At 36.8% G+C, this 7,777-nt stretch overlaps 1 pseudogene; it reads right to left on the reverse strand.

Moving 5' to 3' along the window:
- Window positions 1-568: 568 nt before the first annotated feature.
- Window positions 569-7,359, reverse strand: LOC132310302 (cysteine-rich repeat secretory protein 38-like; annotated as a pseudogene).
- Window positions 7,360-7,777: the final 418 nt, after the last annotated feature.

Raw genomic sequence — 7,777 nt, forward strand, 5'->3', positions numbered from 1 at the left:
CGTTGTTTGGTTCATTTGCCTAGGAAGTCTCACTCTGTTTGTTTATAATTTTAAAAAATATTGTAACTATCCTATTTATTTATTTTAATATATGCGAATAGACGCCAAAAGAGACCACTTTCAGTTTCAAGTCTCTTTACCTTTGATTTCTGGGTTATCGTTTTCATTTAAAAAAAAAAAAAATGATTTTTTTTTCCCCACAAAATTGTATATGTATGTATATGCATATACAACTTGCTTGAATTTGTGGGGGAAAAAATGATGAAGGATACGTATGGTCTGTAAATGGGCTATTAGCAAAAGAGCCCAACAAGCCCATGAGGGCAAAAACAGAATAGAATGTAAATGTCGGCCCAAACCATAAGCTAATCTAGCCGTATTTGAGAAGGTGGCCGAAACATGCAAAAAAAACAAAGAGGTTTTACATGATATATAATCCATATATTGTCACAAAAGTGAGATACATAATTGTGTTCTTATATCACTTATTCATCTATAGTATTATTTCTGAGTCCCCAACCCTAGCTAGAGAACTCTTAATATATAATCTCCTAGTTATATGAATGCTTTAAGCATTGACAAAGGGATAAATCTCATACCTAAAGTTACAACTCCCACCAACAACTCTCCCCCCTTCCTTCCCATCACAACAACTTGGAAGTTCACTTATTGCACCATCAAGACACTTCTTACAATCAGTGCTTGAAAGATCCCTTGTGCACTGAACCAACCCATATAGTTTCTTAGATTCTCCGAGCTCCGACTCTCCAGTAGCTGTTGGAATTAATATATTAAAACGGGGAATATCGAGGCTTAGAGGCGCATAATCGCTTCTTGAAGATAGTTGAAGCCTCTCCCACGTGCAACGGAAGACAAGTGGCAGCACTATCTCCGAGATTCAACTAAGCCCATATATCAAAACTGTATGTTCATGAAAGTTGCACTTCTTCTTCATGAACCTATGTAATTATCTCCGTCCGATCAACAGAAAATATGAAACTCACACACTCAAACTCAATAATTTGAAAAAAACACTTTTCAAATATCTTTTAATTAACTCTAACTAGTTTAGAGAGAGTGTATATTGTAGGATTCGTAAGCCTACTATTTATACTAGTAGTAATGGGGATAGTAATGGGGATGTAATTAACTTATATTAATGAAGGTATTTAATTTCCATAAATAACATATAAGTTAAAGTAAGTTAATACATTAAATGAAGAAAACTTTATTTATAGTTTATTAAAACTTCATTAAGACATCTGTTGGAATTTTAGGAAATTAATAAGTAATTAATTTGAAACACATAACTCCAACAATCCCCCACTTGTTTCAAATTCATTTTGTTGATCGGTACAGTTATGTGCATCAATAATGGTGTCTTTTGGACTTGAACCATTACCTAGTATAAGTATCCTTGATTTCATCTAGGAACTTGGTGAACGATGTCTTGAACCAAGAACCACATTGATGAAGAAGAAATACTACACACACACTTCTGTTCGGAGATAAAGTACTAAAGCTTGACACGTTTCGGCCATGTGTCCGGAATCCGTACTTCTGAGTGTCGTTAAGGATCAAGCCTGTCTGGATCCTATAGAAGCGACCCTACTTCCACACTCAGATCGGTGTGTCCATCAAGAGTGACCTTGCACACTCCAACCGAATACCGATTATGGACTCATTAAGAGAATTTAATCTCACCCTCTTCATTGCAAGATAAATCGGTGAATCTATCAAGAGTGATTGTGTACACCCCAATCGGAAATCCGATCTATAGAATTCATTAAGAGACTCATGTCTCAGCCTCCTCATTGATTATACGGTGAATCTATCAAGAGTGATCCTGTACACTCCAATCGAAAATCGATCTATAGATTCATTAAGAAATCTAAATCTCAACCTCCTCGGTTACAGGATTGAGCACCACATCACATTATAGGGAAAGGAACATTGATGTGCTCACACAAGTTGTTATGTTACTTATTTTTCCCATTGAACTCAGGAGAAATATCACTGGGTTGGGTTCCCATAACAGTACAACTTATTCAATTACAGGCTTTAATCCCATCCCTTTCGATGTCTCGAACACTTGGTCCTTCCCCAAGCCCTTTGACAATGGATCTGCCAAATTTGATTTGGACTTCACATACTGAGTAGAAATAATTCCATCAGCTAGGATCCTTCTCACATGATTGTGCTTTAATCGCACCTGTCTAGATTTTCCATTGTAACACTCACTGTTAGCTCGAAGTATTGCAGCCATATTGTCACAATATATTGTCAAGGGTGGTATTGGCTTGTTCCATATCGGGATATCTTCCAATATGCTTTTCAACCATTCAGCTTCTTCTCCGGCAGAGAAAAGTGCTATAAACTCCGATTCCATAGAGGAATGAGTTATACATGTTTGCCTCTTTGATTTCCATGAAATCGCTGCTCCACCCAATGTGAAGATCCAGGCAGTCACAGATAATGAGTCTTCTCTGTCAGAGTTCCATGTAGCATCGCTGTACCCTTCGATTACAGCCGGAAATTTGCCATAGTGCAATCCATAATCCATAGTACCTTTCAAGTACTTTAGGATTCTCAGCAAAGCATTCCAATGCTCCTTTCCTGGATTGCTTGTGTACTTACTCAAAGTACCCACTGCAAAGGCTATATCTGGCCTTGTGCAGTACATTGCATACATAAGACTGCCGATAATCCGAGAATATTCGAGTTGATCCATCGTTTTACCTTGATTACGTACCAACTTCACACTAGGATCAATTGGAGTAGAGACTGCAGAATCTGAAAAGTGATTAAACTTTTTCAGAATCATCTCGATATAGCTGGACTGCGTAAGTGCTAGACCATTTTGGAACCTCACGATTTTGATTCCTAGAATCACATCAGCCTCGCCAAGATCTTTCATGTCAAAACTAGAAGTTAAATACTTCTTCGTTTCTATGACACTTTCCATATCTGTCCCAAAAATGAGCATATCATCAACATAGAGGCAGATTATGACACCAGAGTTTCCTTGAAATCTACTGAAGATGCATATATCTCCTCCATTAATCTTAAATCCAGCAGATATCATCACCTTCTTAAATTTCTCGTGCCACTGCTTAGGAGCTTGTTTCAAGCCGTATAATGACTTGATTAATTTGCACACCTTTTTTTCTTGTCCAGGTAATACAAACCCCTCAGGTTGCTCCATATAGATTTCCTCTGCTAGATCGCCATTGAGGAAAGCAGTCTTTACATCCATCTGATGAATTATCAAATTATTGATAGCAGCTAAGGTAATCAAAAGCCTGATAAAAGAAATTCTTGCAACAAGAGCAAAAGTGTCAAAATAGTCAATCTCCTTCTTCTGCTTGAAACCTTTTGCTACCAATCTAGCCTTGTACTTATCCAACGTTCCGTCTGACTTTAATTTCTTCCTGAAGATCCACTTGCAACCAATTGGCTTGCAACCAGGAGGAAGATCCACCAACATCCAAGTATTGTTGGACATAATTGAATGCATTTCATCATCGATTGCTTCTCGCCAGAATGGAGCATCATGTGAGGACATCGCCTCGGAATAAGTTACAGGCTCATTCTCGATCATGAGAGTATAGAAGTCTGGTCCAAAGGACTTTGGCTTAGCAATTCTGGAGCTCCTCCTTGGTTCAATTTCTTCTGAAGGATCAGAGGATTTTCTCTTCATTGTATTAGAATCTGAAGGAATATCATGTTCATTTTTACCTTCTCTCTTCGGAAAAATATTCTCGAAGAAATTCGCATGAACTAACTCGATGATTGTATGAGGCGAAGGAGACTCCAAATTCAAGAATCTATAGGCTTTACTGGTTGTTGAATAACCAATAAATACACAATCAATGCCTTTATGACCAATCTTCGACGTCTGCTGATATGGTAGTCTAACATGAGCTAAGCAACCCCAGACTCTGAAATAATTAACATTCGGCTTTCTTCCTCTCCACACTTCATATGGAGTCATATTGACTTTCTTATGTGGGACTCTGTTGAGAATGTGGCAAGCAGATAACAAAGCTTCTACCCACATATTTTTAGGTAAGCCCGAACTGGTAAGCATTGAGTTCACCATTTCTGTCAAAGTTCTGTTCTTTCTTTCAGCTACTCCATTTTGTTGAGGAGTATAAGAGGCTGTCAGTTGTTTTTCGATTCCTTCATCTTCACATAGATGTTGAAACTCGGACTTGATGTATTCTCCTCCTCTATCTGATCGAATAACTTTGATGCTTGAATTCAGTTGCTTTTCAACTTCTGCTTTATATGCCTTGAACTTGTCTAAAGCTTCATCTTTAGATCGTAAAGTATAGACATAGGTATATCTAGAATTATCATCAATAAATGTGGTAAAGTAACGATGCCCTCCACGTGATAAAAAGTCCATTTCACATACATCAGTATGGATCAATTCCAATAGAGTGGATTTCCTCTCTATCGAATAGAAGGTTTTCTTAGTAATTTTGCATTTACTATAAGTCACACATTGATCCATATGTGTTTTATCACAAACTGTGATTAACCCCTCATTAACCATTTGATTAATGGACTTAAAATTCACGTGGCCTAATTTACCATGCCATAAATCAATTGACTCAGCAATATAAGCAGAAATTACTTCATTTTCAACATTAAGTTTAAACATACCATTTGCAGCATAGCCTTTCCCGACAAACACACCATTCTTAGACAGAATGAAATTATCAGATTCAAAAACCATCTTGAATCCATGCTTGGAGAGGAGGGCACCAAACACCAAATTCTTACGAATATCTGGAACATGTAGCACATCTTTCAGAGTAATCACTTTTCCGGAAGTAAACTTTAAGTCCACGCTTCCTTTACTCACAACCTTGGAAGAGGAAGAATTTCCCATGAACATTGACATTCCATCCCCCACTATTTCGTAGGTTTTGAAAGAGTTAAGATTCGTTGCAATATGACGAGTTGCTCCAGTATCAATCCACCACTCCACTGAGGTTCCAATGACAAAAGCCTCAGTGATTACAGCAGTTAGATCTTCCTTAGCGTATTTCTTAGGCTCTTTCTGGTTCATGAGATCAGCCTTTCGTTTTCGACAATCTTTAGCAAAATGACCGATCTTATGACAATAGAAACACCCTTTGTCTTTTGCATTTGCACCGGAGGCAAAACGTATTTTGAAGCTTTCAGAAGACTTGGCTTTCAAATCATTCTTCTTGTGATTCTTCTTGACGGTTTTGTTGTGAGACCTTTCCTCAACAACATGAGCTTTTACTGTTGTTTCTTTAGAATCTTGCTTGACATCACGATTTTCGGTTTCTTCTTCAATGAAGATGTGTTGCATTAATTGCTCTAGAGTAATATCTTCCTTTTTGTGCATGAGTTTATTCCGAAAGTCCTTCCAAGATAGAGGGAGTTTTGTAATAATAACCCCTACATGGAAGTTCTCATCAAGAGACATTCCAGCAGCAATAATATCATTTGCTATGAGTTGAAATTTCTGTGCTTGCTCAAAGATTGACCTTCCATCTTCAATCTTGAAGCCCACATAATTAGAAGCCAAGAACTTTTTGGTGCAGGCCTCCTCAGTTGTGTAGACTAATTTGAGAATGTCCCACAACTCTTTGGCGGTCTTGCATTTCTTCGAGTATTGATCATAAAAGGTGTTGACCATACCACTAAGGATATGATTACGACAAAAGTAATCATCGTCAATCCACCTTGAGATCTTCTCGTTGATCGAACTAACTTGATCAGATGGCGTCTTGTCTCCTGGAGGAGTTGGACATGGCTCAGTCAAGACATAAGCAATTTTCAATTGTCGAAGGAAAAATTCCATTTTTCCTTTCCAACGAAAGTAATTTTTACCATCAAAAGCCTCGATATTCGGTTGAAAAACCGAAGAAATAGCGTTGGACAGCAACGATGATGAAGCCATTGGAGAGAAAACTATCTTCAAATTGTTGGAACTAATATATTAAAACGGGGAATATCGAGGCTTAGAGGCGCGTAATCTCTTCTTGAAGATAGTTGAAGCCTCTCCCACGTATAACGGAAGACAAGTGGCAGCACTATCTCCGGGATTCAACTAAGCCCAGATATCAAAACTGTATGTTCATGAAGGTTGCACTTATTCTTCATGAACCTGTATATTTATCTCCGTCCGATCAACAAAAAATATGAAACTCACACACTCAAACTCAATAATTTGAAAAAAACACTTTTCAAATATCTTTTAATTAACTCTAACTAGTTTAGAGAGAGTGTATATTGTAGGATTCGTAAGCCTACTATTTATACTAGTAGTAATGGGGATAGTAATGGGGATGTAATTAACTTATATTAATGAAGGTATTTAATTTCCATAAATAACATATAAGTTAAAGTAAGTTAATACATTAAATGAAGAAAACTTTATTTATAGTTTATTAAAACTTCATTAAGACATCTGTTGGAATTTTAGGAAATTAATAAGTAATTAATTTGAAACACATAACTCCAACAGTAGCACACAATTTTGGAGTAACATAAGCTTTCTCTGATAGCTGGCTCAACAACTTCTTTGTTTTTTAGTTAAATGACTCTGGATCGCTTACCTTATTCACGTTATAGAGATAGAACTTGTTCCGATTGTCAATTTTGCCAAAGAAGGCGGTGTTTGAGTACTTTAAAAGACAGTAATCGTACCATATGATAGCTCCTTTGTTGTACGGACAGCGTTTGCGAATTTCGCTACCTGCCTCTGTAACACAAGATTTGCAGTCCATGTTTGAGACATCGCCGCGACAAAGGGCAAGGCCGTTGGCCTTGTATTGGTATTGCCCAACAGAACCAACACCAAAGCTAGTTGGAGGTGCTTTGAAGTAGAGATCACCCAAGAGCTTGTTCAAGTTTGTTTCATAAGGACTATTAGTGGTAAAGTTTTCAGAACTTGAACAAAAATGGAAGAGAGGATCAGCTCCAAAGACAGTTTGGAGAAGGAAAGCAAAGGATAGAACATACAAAGAGGAGGTCATGAATGTTTTTGAGGAAGACATGTTTGGAGGGTATGGAAGAGTTGATGTGGTTTTCTATCCTTGCTCAGTTGCAGCATTTATATAGAGTAAAAATCTAAACCCCCTAGGCATTGAGTAAAATAGAGAGAGAGGAGGTGGAGCCGATTGTCTCTTTTGGAGTTTTTTTTTTCAATTTTTGCAAGTCACTTGAAGTTTTCAACTTTAGGCTGTGTATAATATGCCTTTTTTGAAAAGTTCCATTAATGGGTAAGTTGGAGGCGCACTTGATAAACCCTCACGTGTGAGTGGAAGGGAGAAGAACAAAGTGTAAGATTATTTATTAATTGTGTGACCTATATAATTTGGACATATAATATATTTCATTAATTAGTGATTAAGTAAATAGATATCATATTAATATTATATTATTTGGTTAACTTATTAAATTACCTTTTTGATAATTAATTATTGGAGGAGTGTTTTCCTATTTATTCTAGACTTTGATGGAAAGCGGAATTAAAGTTATTAAAAGGAAAACTAGTCATCTTTCTGCCTTTATAAAAATGCATATTCTCATCAATTATGTACACTAATGAAATAACACATATAATGTTTATGTGTGCAAAAAGACCAAGAGAGATAAATCAGTTTCCACGCTTTGTCTTTTATGTAGAGTTGCGGCTTAATTCGTTAATAAAGGATCTCGACATTGAACTTGATCTCAATAAGGTTTGCTATCATGAATCGAGGTATTTATATATAACTATATTTATTTA

Source organism: Cornus florida, unplaced genomic scaffold (genome assembly GCF_030987335.1).
Source record: "Cornus florida cultivar Cherokee Brave unplaced genomic scaffold, ASM3098733v1 CherokeeBrave_3.0.0_Hap2_Chr05, whole genome shotgun sequence".
Lineage (NCBI taxonomy): Eukaryota > Viridiplantae > Streptophyta > Magnoliopsida > Cornales > Cornaceae > Cornus > Cornus florida.